Consider the following 21400-nt stretch of genomic DNA (forward strand, 5'->3'; position numbering starts at 1 on the left):
AACATCCACAGCAGTGGAAAATCTGTGAGAGCAGCAGAGTTTTTTTTTTTTTTATTCCCTCTTTGCACAGAGGAAGAAATATGTAACAGAGTTTCAGTTTTAAATTAATAGAAATGTGTTTGTGACTGTGTAATGCTGTGTTCTGAGTGAGTTTGCTTTTAAGAGGTTGTCTGCAAAAGATCCTGGACAGAGTAAACAGAGCATTGTCTCTGTGGTGAATTTTATTTTGATTTTGGTATTTCTCCATTTAAAAATACCCAACAGTGGTATCAGAGCAGGCTTAGGCTCTTTAAAGAAGACAAAGAAGCTGAAGGGAGAAGGTTGTTGCTGCAGCAAAACCTCTCAGGCAGACAGAAGACTCAGACAGCGAAGGATTCAGGTATTCCCCAAAAGCATTTCTCTTGTTATTGCTAAAGACAGTCAGTTTTTTTAAAAAAATCACAGTCAAGGATTTAAAACCATAGTTCAAGATGCAAGGAATGGCAAGCACAAGCATGGGTATGTTCAACACCCAGCTCCCACACTTTAATGGGAAGAACTATGACTACTGGTCTATAACCATGAGAGCTTTGTTCATCGCTCAAGATATATGGGAACTAGTAGAATATGGGTTTGAGGAACCAGCAGATGAAACTGAGTTCAATGCATTAACTCAGGGAGAGAAGGATCAGCTGAAGCTCAATAGGAAGAAGGATGCAAAGGCCATTGTCTTGTTGTATCAAGCAGTGGACCAGAGTATATTCCCAAGGATAGCAGCAGCTACAACATCACACAATGCATGGCAAACCCTCAAGACAGCCTATCAAGGCATGGAGAGAGTGAAGACAGCAAAATTGCAAATGCTGAGAAAGGATTTTGAAAACTTGAACATGAAGGAGTCAGACAACATTGACTCATTCTTCACTCATGTGATTGGTGTAATCACACAAATGAGAACTCATGGAGAAACAATTGAAGATAGAAGAATAGTGGAGAAAATATTGAGGGTCTTACCCTCAAGGTTTGATGCCATAGTCACCACCATTGAAGAGACAAAGGATCTCTCAAAGTACTCAGTTGATGAGCTACATGCATCACTGATAACACATGAGCAGAGGTTGAGTAGGAATGAAAACTCATCCCTTGAGCAAGCCTTTAAGACCCAAATGTCCTTTGGAAGAGGAAGAGGTCAAGGAAGAGGAAACAGAAGAGGAAGAGGCAGAAGCCAGAACAGAGGTGGAAGGAACAGCCCATCAAATGCACAAGGAAGAGGCAGCAATCCAAATCAGAACCAAGGTCAAGGCAGCAACCAACAAAGAGAACAGTATCAGGCTCAAGGACAAAGGTATGATAAATCTAATGTTCAATGCTATTATTGCAAAAAGTATGGACATTATGCTAGTGATTGTAGAAAGAAACAACATGATATGAACAGCAGACAAAATGCAAATGTTACAAGAGAAAACAGCAGTCAAGAAAATGTCCTGTTAGCTTGTAACATGGCTGAAACACATAGTGAGGACATATGGTTTTTAGACTCAGGTTGCAGCAACCATATGACAGGGAATGTAGCCCTCTTTTCAGCCTTAAATCAGAATTTGAAATCAGAGGTCACACTAGGAACTGATTGTAAAGTGTCTGTTATGGGAAAAGGGGAGGGAAAAATATTTACAAAACAAGGAGAAAGGAAAACCATAGCAGATGTATACTATGTCCCCGGAATGAGATGTAACCTATTGAGTGTTGGACAGCTTATCCAAAAGGGTTACAATGTTTACTTTGTAAATGATGTGTGCACCATCATGGACATACCACCCAGCAAAAGATGCATTGCTGAAGTGAAGATGACAAGGAACAGGATGTTCCCTCTTAGAATAAGAGCAGACTTGAAGAACAAAAAGGAAATGGCAGCAGTCACCCAAGAGGCCTTCCAAAGTGTGCCAAAGGATGAGAACTGGTTATGGCACTTGAGATTCGGGCATCTAAATTTTGGAGGTCTAAATCTATTGAGCAGAAAAGGAATGGTAAGAGGATTACCATTGATAGAGAAACCGGACAGCCTATGTGAAGGCTGCATTTTGGGAAAACAACACAGAGAAAGTTTTCCATCAGGGAAAAGCATAAGGGCAAAGACACCCTTAGAGATTATCCATTCAGATTTGTGTGGACCAATGCAAGCTCCATCATTAGCTGGCAGCCTATATTTCTTGACATTCATTGATGATTTTACAAGAAAGACTTGGATATATTTCCTCAAGAACAAAAGTGAAGTCTTTGAAAAATTCCAAAACTTCAAAGCACTTGTGGAGAACCAAAGCGGACTGCACATAAAAGTATCGAGAACTGATAGAGGAGGTGAGTATATCTCAAATGAATTCCTAAAGTTTTGTAGAGAAAATGGAATACATAAACAGTTCACAACTCGGTACACCCCACAGCAAAATGGAGTTGCTGAAAGGAAGAACAGAACCATCATGGAGATGGCAAGGAGCATGTTGAAGGCAAAGCATTTGCCAAATGAGTATTGGGCTGAAGCTGTACATTGTGCAGTTTATATTTTGAACAGGTGTCCTACAAAGGCAGTCATGAACAAAGTGCCAGAAGAGGCACGGAGTGGGAGAAAGCAAGTAGTCACCCACATGAGAGTTTTTGGGTGTGTGGCCTATGCACACATTCCAGATAAACTAAGGAGGAAGTTGGACAGCAAAGGGGAGAAATGCATCTTCATTGGATACAGTGATGAATCCAAAGCCTACAGGCTGTACATTCCATCTACCAAGAAGTTCTTTGTCAGCAGGGATGTTCAATTCATTGAGGAGGAAGCTTGGGATGGAAGCATAGAGAAAACAGTGAACATTAAAGGCTGTTTGTCTCATGATGAAGATGAAGAGGAGGTGGCTTAAATGAATCCCCAAACAGCGGCACCAACACAAGCACAGCAAGGTACACCATTGAGGATCAATGAGAGTGCTTCTCCAAGCACACCACAAGGAGGAAACTCAAGTGCATCTTCAAGCACTTGCACACCAAGTGAAAGAGGTAAGAAGTTTAGAAATCTAAGTGAAATTTATGAAGAATGAATGAATTCCTTATTTGCCTTGTTTTGTCATGTTGATGATCCTATCCATTTTGAAGAAGCTATTAAAGATAGGAAATGGATAGAAGCTATGGATGAGGAAATCAATGCCATAGAAAGAAACAAAACATGGGATTTGGTTGAATTACCAAAAGGCAAAGAAGTCATTGGTGTGAAATGGGTCTACAAGACCAAGAGCAATGCTGAAGGAAAGATTGAAAGGCATAAAGCAAGGCTGGTTGTCAAAGGCTACAAGCAGCAGTATGGAAGAGATTATGAGGAGACTTTCGCCCCGGTTGCAAGAATGGAAACCGTGAGAGCAGTGCTGTCCATAGCAGCTCAAAACAAATGGAAAGTCTACCAAATGGATGTGAAATCAGCATTCCTAAATGGAGTGTTAATGGAAGAGGTCTATGTGGAACAGCCTCTCGGATATGAGAAGAAAGGAGAAGAGCACAAAGTGTGCAAATTGAAGAAAGCTCTTTATGGGCTGAAGCAAGCGCCAAGAGCATGGTACAGCAGGATAGATTCATATCTATTGGAGAATGAATTTGACAAATGTGAAGGAGAACCCACAGTCTACATCAAGGAAAAAGATGGTAAAATTTTAATTGTTGTCTTGTATGTAGATGATGTTATTTTCACTGGAAATGATATTTATCTTATTGAGAATTTTAAATCAGTCATGAAGAATGAATTTGAAATGACTGACATGGGTTTCTTGAGATACTTCTTAGGCATAGAAGTAGATCAAAATGAAAAAGGAATTTTTATATCTCAAACAAGATATGTAAATCAAGTTTTGGGCAGATTTAAGATGCAAGAATGCAAGGCAGCCATCACTCCCACAGTGATGGGATTAAAACTCAGCAGAGAGGACAGCAGCAAGGATTTTGATCCTAGCCTGTACAAAAGCATTGTGGGCAGCCTTATGTATTTAACAGCAACTAGGCCTGATTTAATGTATGTTGTTAGTTTGATTTCCAGGTTCATGGAGAGGCCGAAGGAGGCACATTGGCAGGCAGCAAAGAGAATTTTGAGGTATGTCAAAGGTACCAAAATGTTTGGAATTCTATATCATACCTCAGAACATTCAGATTTGGTTGGGTACACAGATAGCGATTGGGCTGGAAGTGTAGATGATCGGAAGAGCACTTCCGGTTATGTTTTCAATATGGGTTCAGGAGCCATCTCATGGGCTTCTAAGAAGCAGTCCATTGTAGCATTGTCTATAGCAGAGGCTGAATATGTGGCAGCGACAGCAGCAGCATGCCAGGCAGTATGGATGAGAAGAATGTTGAGAAGCTTAGGCCAAGAGCAGGCAAAAGCAACAGTGGTCTTTTGTGACAACAGCTCAGCTATTGCCTTGTCAAAGAATTCAGTGTTTCATAAGAGAACGAAACACATCGACACAAGGTTTCACTACATCAGAGAGTTAGTGAACAATGGAGAAATTGTCCTAGAACATTGCAGGACCCAGGAACAGGTTGCAGACATCTTGACAAAGCCACTGGTTCAGAAGAGTTTCGAATTTTTGAGAAAATGTTTGGGAATGACCGAACGTGCGGCTGTTAAAATTAAAGGGGAGTGTTAAATTGTTAATTTGAACAGCGCGGCGGTGGTTTTTGAAAACCAGGCCGGTCTCCCCGCACCGCCATTCTCCAAGACTGTACGAGCAGGAGGAGGCTCCGAACACCTTCACTCTCCGCCACGCGTCCCATGTACGAACGCCCCAAAACCACTTTCCCCGGACGGTAAAAGTCGTTTGTTTTGCTGGAGGTTGGCGTGCGAACCACGTTGGATTGGCTCAGCGATTTGATCGCGTAATCTCAGCCGTTGACTTTCCAAAGTTTCCTTCCGCCCACGTCAAATCAATTTTTACGTGGAGTGAAAGTTTATCCGTTGACCGCCGTGGGAGGAATTAAATAGAGTTTAATGTGTTCCGTAGTTTTTAGGTGGAGGCTTCAAGTTTGGTAATGGGCATACGTCCCATATATCTTTTATATATGTTTTATATAGATTTAAGTGAGGCTTTAATATTGTTACGGGCATGTATTTAAAATAGTTATGGGCATACGTTTTTTTATATTTTTATAACACGTTGTCATATGTTGAATATAGCCCGTGTGCTGTAGTTTGGTGTGAAGTTTTTTTTATGGTGTGAGTGGAGTGGCAACGCACGAGCGTGTGTGATTTTTTTTTGTATATGCACAGCAGTGCTGTAGTGTTTGTCTGCAAATGAAAAACACAGGAATGTTTTGAAACTGTTTTATGTAACATCCACAGCAGTGGAAAATCTGTGAGAGCAGCAGAGTTTTTTTTTTTTTTATTCCCTCTTTGCACAGAGGAAGAAATATGTAACAGAGTTTCAGTTTTAAATTAATAGAAATGTGTTGTGACTGTGTAATGCTGTGTTCTGAGTGAGTTTGTTTTTAAAAGGTTGTCTGCAAAAGATCCTGGACAGAGTAAACAGAGCATTGTCTCTGTGGTGAATTTTATTTTGGTTTTGGTATTTCTCCATTAAAAATACCCAACACTACATGGAAACTATTGACGGTACGTATTTATATTCTTCTTATTTTTGACATAGGGTAATGTAAAGCAAGCTAAATCGATGGCAAAAGCAGCTTAGAGTTAAGAAATTTGGCATCGCGAGAAACGTGGTATTTCTTTATGGGACCATTTTAGCGGAAGAACGAGGATCAATCCTCGTTATGTGTAGAGAGAATATCATAATCATCGATATTTCAACGTGTGTTCAAAGTCACGTAGTTGATGAGTTGTATACCATGTTCGTCGATGCCATATCCTTTTGTTTAAAGAGTATTTTCATGTGCATCATATAATTTAATATTGATACCAGAAACGCGTTTCTGAACTATCTGTACGTGGGTAAAGTGGTTTTAAGTTTTTCTTTTCTTCATGTAATAAGTGTTTAGACCATCCATTTTTTGGGATGTAAATATTTTCAAGTGTAAAATTTTAAAAAATGGTTTAATTCAGAAAGATTTGAATGCTATTCACATTTAATGGATGTTTACTTATTAAGTATTTATATTGTTATTTAGTAATATTATTTATATTTATATAAATTTCACAAAATATTATTACTTTTAATTTTATTAAAATCTATATAATTAGATATATTTATAAGAAATACACACTGTGGAGTAGAGGATTGTTTTTCTCAATATTACTAATTAGTTAAATAAGATTATGTTGGAGATATTGACAATAAATGACTGCAATGAGACTGAAATAAACTAGACTAACTGACACTGAACTAGGACACTTCGATGGATGGTTTTGACACCTATCAAGTGGTTGGAATTAGATTCTCCAACACTCCTCCTTAATTACAACCACATAAAAAATTAATTAAGATGTATTCTTCTTGTTGTATTCTTCAAAGTTTAGTTTCTTCATTTGTTGGTGCAAGTCTTAAACTGTGTAAGCATGTCTTGGACTTCTTAAAAAAACCGCTTGTATGTGGGTTGTTGCCACATATTATCTTATGTAGTGCATTTCTTATCATCAATGTTTTGCAACATAGGATGAGAATAAAAACTTATCTTTTCAAAACTCCAATACCTAAAAATTTCATTGATGTGTTCATCATGCGTGTTGTCTTCAACACTCTTTTTTACAACTTCTATGCAGACCTTATCTAGAGATGGTGTTACAAGTCATGCTTCAAAGAAATTTAATTATTCTTCATAATCATCTCGTTTACCTGCACATTAGAAATCAATGGTAAGTCTAAAAACATCTGCAGAACCACATATGTTCTTCTTCTCTGCCTCTGTCTCTGTCTCTGTCTCTATTGCTTTCTCTTTGTGGGCTTCCTTCTTTTCCTCTGCTCATGTCTTTGTCTTTATTGCTTTCTCTTTGCGGGCTTCCTTCTCTGCCTCTATTTTTGTCTCTGTCTTTATTGCTTTCTCTTTGTGGGTTTCCTTCTTTGCATCTGTTTCTTAAACTACTTCAAGGAGGTTTTCTTCCACTTGGTTTGCATACTCAAGTGGGATTCTTTCACCAAATATCAACATGTCGATATCATGTTTTTGTTGCATCCTCTACAACCATTCATGATTAGGTGACAATTTTTCATCAAATCTAACATTCGCAAATTGAATTGTTGGATTAACCATAACATTGACTTCTCCAATGGCAGCGTCATTGTCATCAGCAAGTTCTATTGTTGGACTCACAAAATTTTCATCAACAAGCTCTATTGTTGGATTCACCAAATTGTCATCAACAAGCTTAGTTACTAGATTCACCAAATTGCCATCTACTTGTGGCTGTGCACAGTGGGGTTCATGAGCATCTATGTGCTCCTTCTCTGCTTCTTCTGCAAATTCTTCACTCATCATTCACTTGTCGCTGAGCACAATGAGATTCACCAAATTCTTTATATTCAACTGGATTACTCCCCTTTACACGAATACTCTTCTTAATGGTATCTCAAACCTCCTTAGATGTCTTTGCATTTGCAATGAGAGGAAGACTACTATCATTTTCCCATATGTTGTTGCTCAACAAACAAATTGAACCGCAAACATAGCTATTTCTTTACTTTAACTCTAGCTCTAACAACAATGATTGTGATTGTGATCCACAATGACACACTTTACTTCATCCTCTTACCCAATCATTCTCAGATTGACCATAATCTCATAAATATTTTCACAAAATCCTCTTAAACCCTTTTAATTAAAACAAATTTCTTTAAAAAAAATTCTCCAAAAGAATGAAACACCCTCTTCCTTTCAAAAAAAATTCATAAAAACCTTTTTTTGGGTTTCAATAACAAATTCCTTCTCTTCGATAATAAAAACTTTATATAATAATAGTTCCTCTTTATTTTACGTATAACACAAAAAAAAATTAAGTATAACGTTAAAAAAAAAAAAAATGAATTTTTTTAATAAATCACATGAGTTCTTTAACAATATCACCGCATTTCAAATATTATATTAAGCCCATTTTTCTATAAAACCTTGTGCTTTCCTTTGAATAAAGCCTTTTCAATGAAGACATGAAAAAATAATATGCCACCTTCTAAAAATAAATTTGAAATAACTATTTTAAAAGGATGCTCTGGAGCTCTTTAAAAATCAAAAGATTATCAGCATATAACGTGGATAAAGATTGAATAACATGGGCTCTTTAAAAATTATCAGCATTTAACGTGGATAAAGATTGAATAACATGGACCTTTTAAAATTTGTGGAGGCGATGGACCTATTGGCGTTGAAGACTTCGAACGACTTGGTGGAGTCTTCGAATTTTTATGAACGAAGTTGCATTGTGGTTTCTCCGGACACACAGCTTCCGCGGTAAAGGATCAACACACTGGCAAGTACATTTGGATCACATTTGGATCGATAGTTTTATTGAATCAGTTAAATAAGATTACATTAGAGAAATTGACAATAAAAGAATGCAGTGAGACTGAATTGGACTAATTGAAATTGAACTAGGACACTTGGATAGATAGTTTTAATATTTAGCAGGTGGCTGGAATTAGATTCTCCAACATACATATGAGTTGATATGTTTCTTTGACATGTTTCATAAGAGTATTTTCACATGCATCATACACTCTATTATTGGTACAACAAACACTTTAAGTGGGCCTAATGGTTTTAAGATTTTTTTCTTGTATCTATTAGTGTAGTATCTAGAGGATTAAATCTTTCAAAATGTAAACTCTTTTTAGTGTAAAATTTCAGGAAATGTTTAAACATAAAGAGATTTGATTCCTCTTTACTTTTGAAAGATGCAAAGTTAAGATGAATTTATGTTGGTTTTTAGCAATATTTTTTATATTTGTATAAATTTCACATCTCTATGGAAATTCTTACTGTTAATTTTATTAAAACCCATATAGTTACATATATATGAGCTTGGTATTTTTCTTAGACATGTTTTATAAATTTTTTATTTTTATTTTTTTGATGTGATATGCATGTCATGGATTTTTCTTTGGCATGTTGTACAATTTTTTTAGTTTCATTTTTTTTTTTGTGGTATTCATGGCATTGATTTTAGAGAGAGATAATGGGCTTAGAGAACGATTTTATTGTAAATATTAGATTTTCATATGTTTATTAACTATATCTTTTGAAATATCTCAGGGAGAAATTTCTTGATGATGAATACTATGAGCAGGAGACTAGTCTGTAGTGCAGGATCCTCCAAATTCATCGACCCTTGGCTAGTGAAATGGTTGTTGATTTGGGGTTATGCAGATCAATCTTCCAACTCAGAGTTAGAAATGGTTTTAATCGCTCCTCTATCCCTTGTTTGTAATCTATAGATGGTGGATTACACAGAGAAAGGTGAACAAGCATATATTGACATGGACAATGGAGTTACTGATGCAGATTATCTATGATTTCCCTATTGTTGAGCTTTGTGCGATCCTTAAGCTGGCGGAGGTACTTGGATATAGCATTTGAAAAGTGTTTGACAAAAGTTTCCAACTAGTGTTGGTTCTTAGGGTGGTTTTGACACTTTCATAATGCCTACCTCCTGAACTAGAACATTGATTTCTAATGTGATCTTGGATCTAGCAATGAAAAGTGTTAGGGACTTAGATCTACTAAAATTTCCATTTTTTCTTAGGTCCATGTTTGGATAATCCCTTTACTTAATGTGCATATAATTAGATGTTGTGGTTGAGCTAGCTAACAACATTTAGCATTGGAAGGGAATCCCTGTGGGAGAGATGAAGCTCCTTTACGAAAGGAGGAAACTGAAAATGGAAAAAGGTCTCAAATATTATGAAATCAAGAGGGATGCCACTATCTCTATAGTTACATGCTTGAAAGGCAGTGCTAGGAGTGTTAAGGCATCTTTGGCATCAAAACCTTTGTCTCTCAAGGATGCCCTAAGGCTAGGACCATGCTCTCAAACACCCAAGGACCTCTGAGGTCGAGCTTTTGTAGTGGAATACTCTATGGAGACCCAAACATTTAAGGTGAATTATACCATTAACAATATAGGGACGAAGGAATAAAAACAATGGACGATTATATGTTAGTTCAATGCCTTCTTTCCCTAGACATCTTCCCTCTAGGAGTGGGTTTACTAGAATTGGTTCCATAATATAGATTTGTAATTTTTTTTAAGGGTTATTTTTTGGTTTTCTTTAAAAATATTGAAGACCGATAGAAGATTTTTTACCAAGGGCCTATTGTATTGTTCAACAACTTCCATTTTAATATATTATAAATTTCCTATGAAATTTATTATATTAAAATAAATACGCTTTAGTTTTAAAAAAACCCTTTGATTTTGTTTCTTTAAAAAAAATTATTATCAACATAAAAATTGTTAATAAAGTCCTATAACCAAAGTTTAATACCTAGACTTTTTAACCAAAACCCAAGTATTAAACATTGATTATCCAAAAAAATAGACATAAAGCAAAGACCACGGACCCGACAACAAAACTAATGCATTTCTAAAAAACCCCGTGTCCATCACAATCGCATAATCCACTATCATATAAGTCCATGCCCCATTACCTTTGTTGATTTTTTATCTACGATCAGGCCCAGACCCAACGGGAAAATCAGCTGCAATTTATAAAATCCCACATCTGCAGGCTATCGCAAATTTCATTAGGCCAAGAACTCTGCCCCTTCCCGATTGCGATATGCAATATAACTGGACCCACCGTCATTATAAAACACATTAAATTAATATCATGTTTGTGCAATCGCAAAGTTCCAAGAGTCATGCCTCATTTGAATTACGATTGTGATATCCTTCCTCATGTCTATTGCAATATGACATCATCCTCCATGTCATCCGACACACCACCATTCCACATAGATCTGCCACGTCATAGTGAGTTGCCATCACATCATCCCGCATATCGAAAATCACAAGACTTTCGGCCACCTATTAAAGTCTCCCACTCCTTAACTCCGATTGCAATATTCTCAAGTATTGCGATCTGCGATCAAGCTCCAAACACTGATTGTGATATAAAAGCTCGACTTGTCTTGATTTAATAAATGGATCAGATTTTCGCGGATCAATAGGGGATAAGACTTCAGATCCCCTTGTGCTCATTTTAATTTTCTCAACTGGGGGGGTCCAAAAAGTGGTTTTTCGTCCAAGCCATATATCCACGTATCACTTCTTTGTTCTTTTGGACCCCCCTCTTCACAAAGCACTTACCACTTTCGATCCCCTCCGAAAAAATCATTAGCCATCCACCTTTTCGCTATTGCGATTGCGATTTTATTTGCATTCTACCCCCAGTCTAAAAGTGATATCTGATAGGACCGTAAATTCTGCCACTCTTACAAACAGACCTCACTCCACATTCCTCTCCATGATGGTTTTGTTCAGGATTTATTACACTACACTTTTTCATGATTTCTTGCAAAACGTGATTTGCTTCAAATAAAACTCACTTATTAGTCTCATTTAATTTTTACTTATTGATTCTTGTTTTCCATGTTCAGGTTCATGACAAAAGAGGACAATTGTGCTGATAAGTGGAAGTTCAATTCAAACAGACAGACCAACATCTAGATAATACGATGGAACAAACAAAGTCGATGAAGACAGCAAATCACATTCAGAAATTTCTACCAAAAAACTGTTTTTCTTTAAGCATTAGTTAAGGGATCTGTTTAAATGCCCTAAATGCACTACACAATACATTCAGTTATTTTTCTGCTATTTAAGCTTGTTGTATGAAATTAAGGTCCAGAATTTTATGAAGAAAGGCTTACAAAATATTGCACTACTGTACTTTCATACTTTTCTCAATAGAACGATTGGAACATTGTTTTAGGAATTTTCATAAAGAATTTTGAGAAGTTGCACTTATGTACTCCCTGAGTCATCTTTGTGAGAAGGAATTGTTGACGTGGCGAATTTTCGCTATGCCAACAAGGGGAACTAACCCGATCGCAGGCCCCGATTAGATCTACTTTTGTTTGGAGTGGCTAGTTCCAACGGGTTTTAAAGGATCCCATAAACTATTATAGGTGTTGAAAGATTTCTCCCCGGAGGAAGACTTCAGTTAAATCAACAAAAGAAACATCTAACCTATATGTATTAAGTCCTATCTATATTAGTTCTACCTACTTATACTAATCTTAACTATTCCAATCTATCCTACAGGAGCATAATAAAAGAGATTAAACATCATATATAGATTCCAAGTCCAAATGAATCAATTACTGACTTCATAGATGAACAAGGTTGTATTAAAGCTTAATTGCAATCTAATTATTCATACAAGAATGCACATTCCCATTACTACAAATAAACTTGCAATTGATGTTTAATATAGTTTCAAATCAGGGAGCGCTCATGAGTTAACCATGATAAAGAATTACATTCAAATAACAAAGACTATTCATAAGCTTTATCGTTATCAATCTGCACAAAAACACATTTATATTTATGCCAGCAACAACACCCTGATTCTAAACACATGAAAGAAGAGGAAAATAAATCTGAAAAAGGCTTCTTCTTGACCCAAATAGTCTTCTTTATTATCACAATAAATCAAAAGTTGTTCTACCCAAAAAAAAGTCCTCTACCCATCTCCGAAGGTAATACATATGCATAAAAGACTAACCCACCATCTTCCCCACCCCCGACTTTCCACCTTCCTGCTCTTTTCCATATACACATTAAAATATACAGACATAGAATCGATTGGTGAAATGACTGACACATAGAGGGCATATCTACTGGAGCACTTCATTTCCTAGGGAAATGAATAGATGTTGATTAAAAGAGAATGATTGCATGTCATCTCTTCACACCTGTATTGAGCGAACGTTATTCCCTATTATTTCCTGAAGGAAACTGAAGACATTGCGCTTATCATCCCACATCTGGCATGATTAAAGGTGTGTTTGGAGGTAACAACATCTTGATGTATCAGGGCTATCATGAGTGCTTCCTCTTGACGTAGAGCATGCCTCCATTATGCACTATGGTAGTTCGTATCCCTTTCTTGCAGAGTATGTCTTTGCAATATCGACGTCGGTGGTGTAGAGGTGTCGTCTTGATATAAATCGCATTTATCCATTACCGGGTCCACTCGAACTTGCTTTTCTTCTCTTGGTCCTCGCTTGCAGAAATAGTTCATATTATCTATGATTATGATAAATATGACAAACATGCCCACAAACTAACCTTGCATTCAGTCACAATTTCTATTTAATCTCGCAACACAGAGAAACTATAATTATTGAACCACTAAACCTGTTGTAACATGTATTCTCGTTGCCCATAATATTCATTTTTATTCAAGAACCATTTGACAATGCTTTAGAAGCGGACCATTCACTCTATCGTATTTTCTTTTAAAAGCCCAGACCACAACACTTTATCGAAACACATGGGAATACACAAGAAAACCCGCACCCGACCCATAAGGCCAGACTTCAAATACCATACACCTGGATCTATAATTATCATCAGGTCTGCTCATCGCCCCTTCGCATATTGCATGTCGCTTCACTTTCTCTGACTGCCGATTGTGATTTGCGATTAGCCAGACCTGAAAATATATAAGTTGCATTTAATAGTCCCAGCGGGTCTACCATATCGCATCGCGCCTTATGTATAAGCCTTGGGCTCCGCCGATTGCGATTTGCGATAGGCCAGACCCGAAAAATATATGGACTACAATTAATAATTCTGGTGGGTCCGCCATATTGCATCGTGCCTTATGTATAAGCCTTGGGCTCCTCCGATTGCGATTTATGATAGGCCGGACCAGATAAATATATGTACTGCGATTAATTATTCTGGCAAGTCCACCATATCGCATCGCGCTTTATGTATAAGCCTTGGGCTCCATCAATTGCAATTTGCGATAGGCCGAACCCAAAAAATATATGTAATGTGGTTAATAATTCTGGTGTGTCCACCATCACAGTGCGCCTTATCTATCAACGTTGAAAGTGCTAATTGCAATATACGATGCGATTGGAGACTTGATAGCATCATAGTAACTCATGGGAGATAGACCTTAGCCCTTTACCAATGCGAAAAGCAATATATGATGAAGGAGTGCTCAAGCGATCGATGAAGGCATGCATCGAGAGATGCGTAAATACGGAGGGAGTGCGAAAAGGGTAAGTTATGCATATTTTTATAGTATTTCTATTATCAAATCCTTGATATAAAAATAAGGACATGATAGATGGTTTTGAGGGTTGAGTCCATATACACCCATAGTAAAGAGTGGGGGTTGGTTATATGTGTGGGCATAGAGCACCATGAAGGTTTATGAGGATTGAAAGGTCCCGATGAAGGATATGAATGAAAGGGCTAGACTTGGTTATAAATGAATCATGCCACAGAGACTTATTCAGGGGGTCTTAACCATTAAGAATTGAAGATTTAACTCGGCAGAGAGTTAAAATCCCTGGGATAAAAACATATCATTCGAAGAGTTATCATACGGAGAAATGAAAGATCAAACTTCTAGGTTACCCATTCAAATTTTCTTCCAGAGCGGGTTTTAATAGTGTGGTGGTTGTGGCCACAACAAATGGCGAACTGCTGGGCAAACTTGTTATCTATGTTACCAAATAAACTTTGGATTAGTAGAACATCAAGGTGTTAAGATAAACTTGAAATGCAAACTATATAGACAGATAGGCATGGGTTCCACTTCAGCATTAATAGCTTTAGGCGGGATAAAGACAAATAGCTTCTACTTACTGATAGGGTTTTGACAGGCATTCTCCAATGGTCGTATTATGGGATTTATTGACCTTTCTTTACCTGTTTTCTACTTTCAAAATCCTTTCGGGGCCATCACCACTCTATCAATACCTATTTAGGTGTGTACCTCAGCTCATCAAACTTGATGTAGATATGTTTATCTGCACTTTATGTAAGAATTTTAGTGCTATACTTTCGTGTGATTGAATGGGACACAGTCATGGATCATGCCATATTTTTAAACTACTTAAGCAAGGTTGGGCTTGCTATGTCAACCGGTACTCTGAGTCCAGCAACAATCCCTACTCCAACCGGCTTCCCAAACAACCTGTCCTTCCAAATTGGCACAAGGACTCAACATTTCATTTTCTTTTACATAAGTCCTTCTAGTTTTAGGCACAAGGACTAGAGCACAATTAAATTTGCCACAAGATATACCACAGCGAGCTTAGCCCATGAGATGAGGTTTACTTGTAGATGACATATATTGGAAATTTTAGTGTGGTGGACGGAACCAATGGAGAATGACTGCCCACCTCATAGACAAGTATAGACTAGGTTTGGATGGGATTTTTAAAATGCAGCATTCTGCCATGTCATTCCAGCTATGGTTACACATTTTTCGTTTTATAAAGATGCTCCTACATGCTCCAGGTATCCAGGTTATCAACAGGTCCTACCTAGTTCCCAACAGATGCCAATGAGTGGCTTTGATTTGAATTTCACCGTTGATTTTCCAGTTTTCATAGGCTCATTGAAAGTTTGCTTGATTTGTAAGGTAACAATTAATTTAGGATTGGCGGACTCATCGGTAGGTTACTAAGGGAGGAAAAAAGCTGAAGATGGGGAATGAGGGCAATCTGAAGAGAGTTATAAAGGTGAAAACGAGATTGAAGGACTGAAATCAATTGGCTGAAAAGGACTGAAATTCAAAACAAAAGGAAAATAAACTTTGCGAAAAAAACAAGAACAAACGAGACGAAAATATAACTTAAGCTAACAGCAAAAAATAAAATGAATCCTAACCTACTCAGGAGGTAACCACCATGTGGTGGCTACTGGAAGTATCTCTTAAGATGTTGGCCATTAACAGGGAGTTTTTCAATCTGTAAATTCTCTGACCAATTTTTTCCTCAACTTGGAATGGGCCCGGCCGTAAGTGTTGGAATTTCGTGTGCTTACCTTTTGGCTCACTCAACTTGTCCGATTTCAAGATTAGCTCTCCTACTTGGTAATATTTATCCAACAAGCTCATGACCATGTTGTAAAATGATTCACACATTGAAGTTATAGCATTTTTATATGATATTTTTGAATTGGTGGGATAGCCCTTGAAGTAGTTTGTACGTTGTATCACCATGAGTTGGATAATGTATTATAGCTATATCTATGTAACTTGTAAAGGGCATATTGTTGTAAGACCTAGAGAAGAATGAACACCCCTTTATCATGTGTCCCTGGTAATGACTTTTCCTATTTTAGTTTAGTAAAACATCAACAGTTTGGTGATGTTTGCATGATTGAGGTATAGAGTAAATACGAAAGGTTGGACCAGAGGTAGAGTTTGCTAATCAGGAGGCTTTTCAGTTTGCGGTGGAGCATGTACCATGGTAAAGATGTAGATGAAGACCTCAATTGATGTAGATTAAGAAAAGTAATTTTTAAGGGGAAGTGTTAGACTATATAACTCCCACTTGTCTTATGGATGTGATCATATATTTAATTATTCAATTACTTTTCAACTAAAGGTATAGTCTCTATGAGAAGGACTATGTTCCTATTAGTTAGGAGGTTATTGAGGTCTAGCTGGTTTGATCTATTCTCTCCAACTAGTTAGCTTCCTAGATTGGTGTTTGGTTGAGATATTTGTCAACCAAATAAATGTTTCTAAGAAGAATTTCCTAATTTGACACAAAATTTTATCTATTTATATTTGTAAAATTACATTGTTGAATGGAGTGCTACAGAGATTTATGTGCAATAATATCTACTCTCCCATATTAACACTCAAAGCATGTATTGATGTCATATTGTAAATATATAGAGCATGTAACTAACCACCTCCACACCTAGATTGCTTTGACAACTCATTAGTGGATAATGACAATGCCTCATTAATAGATAATAATGATAACTTAGAAGAATATGATCTTCAAGTTTGTTATTGTCTTAGACTCATTATCTAACAATTTTGATGATTTTGTCTTTATTAGAGATAGTCATGATTTAGTTCCATGTTTAAAAATAGTTAGAAAATATATTAGAAATGACCAATCTTCATTTGTTGCATTCCATTCTAAGTATCTAGGACTTTGAAAAAGATAATGGTAGTTTCCTTTCTCAACTAAATAAATAATAAACATATTACAAAAATTCAAAATAAAAAATGTAAACTATATGATTCTCCAAAAATACGAAGCTTCTTTGTATCTTTATTTATCTAATTCATATTCAACCTCATATTTCCCTTTTGGTTAGTGTGTCTAGCCAGATCCACTTGAAGATTACAAAAAAGATTGGTTCAATAAATCAAGCGTACTTATCATTTTAATATAAATATTGTGATAAAAATTTGAACGATTTAAGTTTTTACACTAATTCAAAATCGAAAGGAGGTGAATATGATCAAAAATTCAATAATGACTATATTTTATCACCTTAATTCTAGACCCAAAATCTCATCCTCTTAAAAAAGAGAGTAGTTTCACTTTTAAAAAAGATCTTCTGAATTTTTAACACAATGCTAAAGTAGCTGTGACTATAAGCCAGATGATGGAATAGAGAGTGGGTGAATATCCCGTGTCCGAAAAATAGCAGTTCGCCGATACTTCCAAAACCACGCCTAGAGAAATCCGTGTAAGAACGTCCTTAAAACCGCTTAATTCAGAGTATGGTAAAGTAGCTCCTGGATGGGAAACTACTCCTTTTATGGGTTTTGCAATGGCTTTATCATTCAACGATAAACTCTATATTAAAGAAAGAGGGAGTATGTAGATATGACACGATCGAATCCGAACGAATCAAAATATTGAATTGAATCGTACCAGTCTCTACTAAGGTTGCTACTAATTTTTGTACTTTCTGTTTCATTCTCTAATTATTCAAACACTTCTGACAACCTTGAATGATCTATCACTAGATATTCACTTCCAACGACTCTTATTCGGATTATCAAGAAATCATTCCGACAAATCTGTTATTTAGTATAGACGCATTATGCTCGAGCTTTTGTAGTCCTTGGATCTTGATTCTTGGTGTGGTATGTACTTATCTAAAGGCTAAACATCCTGTTAAAATTATACATATGAAACACCTACATCGTTAAAAAAAACACTCAGGAAGAGAAGCACGTGCTTTTATACTTCGGGGAAAGAGATGTCGATGTAAAATTTGTATAACCTTAATATAAAGCAGGCCTCCTACTATTTATCTACAAAAAAAACTGGAATTCTTACGGACTTTCGATTTTTAGCAATGCAAAAAGTGTGCATAAAAGGCATCCTCCTATTTATCTACAAAAATACGCTGGAATTCTTCCAAAACTTTTGATTTTTAGCCACGCAAAAGGTGTGAATAAACCCTGACTTTTCTTAGCCTCGGATTTTTAGCAGAATAAATGGTTTTCATTTAAAAAAAAAATTAATAGTTAAGACTCACTTTCTTATTGCTTGTATCCACACAAGAAAGAAGAATGTTATCACTGACAACGAGTATAAGAGATTACCTTGGCATTTACGGTGTGGTAAAGTCTGTTGTTAAAGGCAGATGAAGCAGCACTCGCAACTTGAAGGCCACCTTCTTCTAACGCAAATAGAATATACAGAGACTCATCTTCCGAAGAGTTCGTCTAGATCTGAACACCCAAACCCACAGTTTATTTTATCTACAAGGCGTTCCCGATTCGACCCTCCATACAGCGGAGTTCTATTGCAAAATTTCTTGGAAGAAACATTTGCATTTCGATCAGAGTTAACCTCCATTTTCTCTCTTTGGGCTGAAATGTCTCACAGCTTCCAGTACTTGTTCTGACTATTGGTTTTCCCTGCACAACAGAACATCAAATTTCCAGTCAATAAAACCCTAGAGAATGCTGTGGATATCTCGAAACCCTAGATATTGAGCATGAAAAGACATACCCGAAGATTTTCCGTTGGTAGAAATGGACTAGAATTACACGATACACATTGGACATCAAATTTGTTCGTCTAGATCTGAACACCTGAACCCACATAGTTTATTTTATCTTCAGGGCGTTCCCGATTCGACCCTCCATACAGCGGATTCCTATTGCAAAATTTCTTGGAAGAAACATTTGCATTTCGATCAGAGTTAGCCTTCATTTTCTCTCTTTGGGCTGAAATGTCTCACAGCTTCCTGTACTTGTTCTGACTATTGGTTTTCCCTGCACAACAGAACATCAAATTTCCAGTCAATAAAACCCTAGAGAATACTGTGGATATCTCGAAACCCTAGATATTTAGCATGAAAAAACATACCCGAAGATTTTCCTTTGGATTACAATTACACGATACACATTGGACATCAAATTTGTTGGTGATGTCGTTATTACAAGAAATGGTGAATGCAATGAACAAGCACCTTTAATTAAACATTAATCAGCAGATGAAAATTACGAAAACTTTGCCAACAATTTGCAGACCAGCGAGTGGGTCCGCGATATTCTGCAACAAGATTAGTATTAGATCACTCCCCCCTTTCCAGCTATGTACAAAATCCCGAACCATATCCTGATCAACAACCGAGGATCACATTAACACCTAAAGAAATGAGTTGGATCTATTATCAGACTGAAAAATGTCTTCCACCAAACGAAACAAAAGCCTGTGAAAGATCATATAAGAAGATCCCAAGCCATTTTTAATAAGGAATATTATAAGCAATAATGAAATTATGGAGGGCAAACATCCAATCGCAATATATTTTTTATTTTGGAAGTACGAAAAATGTCAAGCAACCAAGCCTACAGGAAACGCAACATCCAGTTAAAGAAATCGTGCGTAAAGATAATTCTCCTCTTTGCTTAAAATCCAGCGGGCATAAAAATAAGTTTGGTGGGTTCTTTGCGGGACCATTTTAGCGGCAGCACGATAACTGGGTATGGGTTTCCCAAGACACATATAAAATGTTCTATATTCTTCAATTATTTTTAACGTGTTTAAGGTTAGGTAGTGTTGTCTTCCATGTGCACCGATGCAATATTTTATTTTTCCATAATATTTTATTTACATAATATTTTCACGTGCATAATGCAACCGATTAGTTCAAACACGTTTCAATCTGAAGTATAAATATATAATGATTCACATTTTCAATTATTTTTCTACACATTTAAATTTACGAAGTTTCCGAATTGTATTCCAGTTGACCCCTGCCTTTTCATTTCCTCGTTAAAAAGGGTATTTTCATTTTTACTATAGGGTGAATTAGTAGTCAGATATACTAAATATCTTATGATTTAGTAAGAGTCTAGGTTAAATGATAGAAAAGAATCTATTTTTTGAGTTGAGATCATATCAGGATATTATACTCAATAAGATTTGAACAGCGATCTGATTTAGCAAGCGCTGAGCACAGATCATAAGAGAACACTATACTCAATGAAATTTGATCCGCGATCTCGTAGACTTCACTCAGTGAGTATACTCAATGAGATCCCAATAAGATTTGATTTGCGATCTGGTAGACTTCGCCTAGCGAGACTTACACTTAAACCACACAACATCGTTAAAAAAGTATTTTCACCTGCATAATATGATTAACAATTGGTACTCCACACGTTTCTGGGTTATGTTTGGGCTAGCTATTGAGAGGTTTGTTATCATTTAGCATGCATTTCAATATTTTGAGTTTATTTTAATTTTAATTAAATTTTGCATAATTTATTTAGTGAGGATGTTTTATTTTTGGTATTTGTTAGTGTTTGATAAATAATTTTAAAATTCGAAAAAAAAAAGTAATTTTGTGAGTCGTCATTCTCTCGATAAATGTTCTAACAATTACACTGTTATGCTATTGCACTGTCCATACCGGTTGCAAGTTTTTTAAATAGGGGCTTAAAAAATCTCCAAGTCACTGTGCGGAGTGCAGGGCGAGGGGAGGGCGCGAAGATGGTGGGTGGTGTTAATTGAAAATGAGTTATATTTCTTTGTGCCTAAGAAGCTTCTATTCTCTATACAATGTATTCCTCCAGGCCATCATTGTGATGATGATTTATTGTTCTCTTTATTTCTTCACACATTCATCATAATTATGACAATTCTACAAAATCCATTGCAATTAAAGCAATGCCAAACTGATGAGCTATTCTCCCGGCTTAGATTCTTTAATTTACAATTCTTCTTGCTTACATTCTTTGACTAAAAGAAACATTTTGGTGCCTATAGAAACCATACACTTTGGTTTTCACCAAAGCAAAATTTTGAATTTGCATGGAACAATAGCAAAACGGAACAACCTACAAACAAAGAAACGATTTAGATATTTATTTATTAAAAACTTTTACATCAAAGTTAAAAATGAATTACTTTTACATAAAAGTTAAAAATTAGTTTTACACCTACTAAGTTCCATAAATATGTGGATGCGGTCAAGCACAGAAAC

General features: G+C 36.4%; 1 protein-coding gene across 1 annotated transcript in view; it reads right to left on the bottom strand.

Annotated features, from left to right (window-relative positions):
* LOC149229883 (transcription factor bHLH118-like) overlaps nucleotides 1-19879 on the bottom strand; it is a 32867-nt gene extending 12988 nt beyond the window's left edge. The window contains exons 1-3 of the transcript XR_016247332.1: nucleotides 19379-19879; nucleotides 18916-19181; nucleotides 18504-18821 (exon numbers count right to left, since the gene is read on the bottom strand). The gene's annotated coding sequence lies outside the window, so the exon portion shown is untranslated. The remainder of the gene's footprint in view (nucleotides 1-18503; nucleotides 18822-18915; nucleotides 19182-19378) is intronic.
* Nucleotides 19880-21400: the final 1521 nt, after the last annotated feature.

This window comes from Pinus tabuliformis, chromosome J, assembly GCF_031772625.1.
Source record: "Pinus tabuliformis cultivar Carrire ecotype Pingquan chromosome J, CPIR1, whole genome shotgun sequence".
NCBI classification, from domain to species: domain Eukaryota; kingdom Viridiplantae; phylum Streptophyta; class Pinopsida; order Pinales; family Pinaceae; genus Pinus; species Pinus tabuliformis.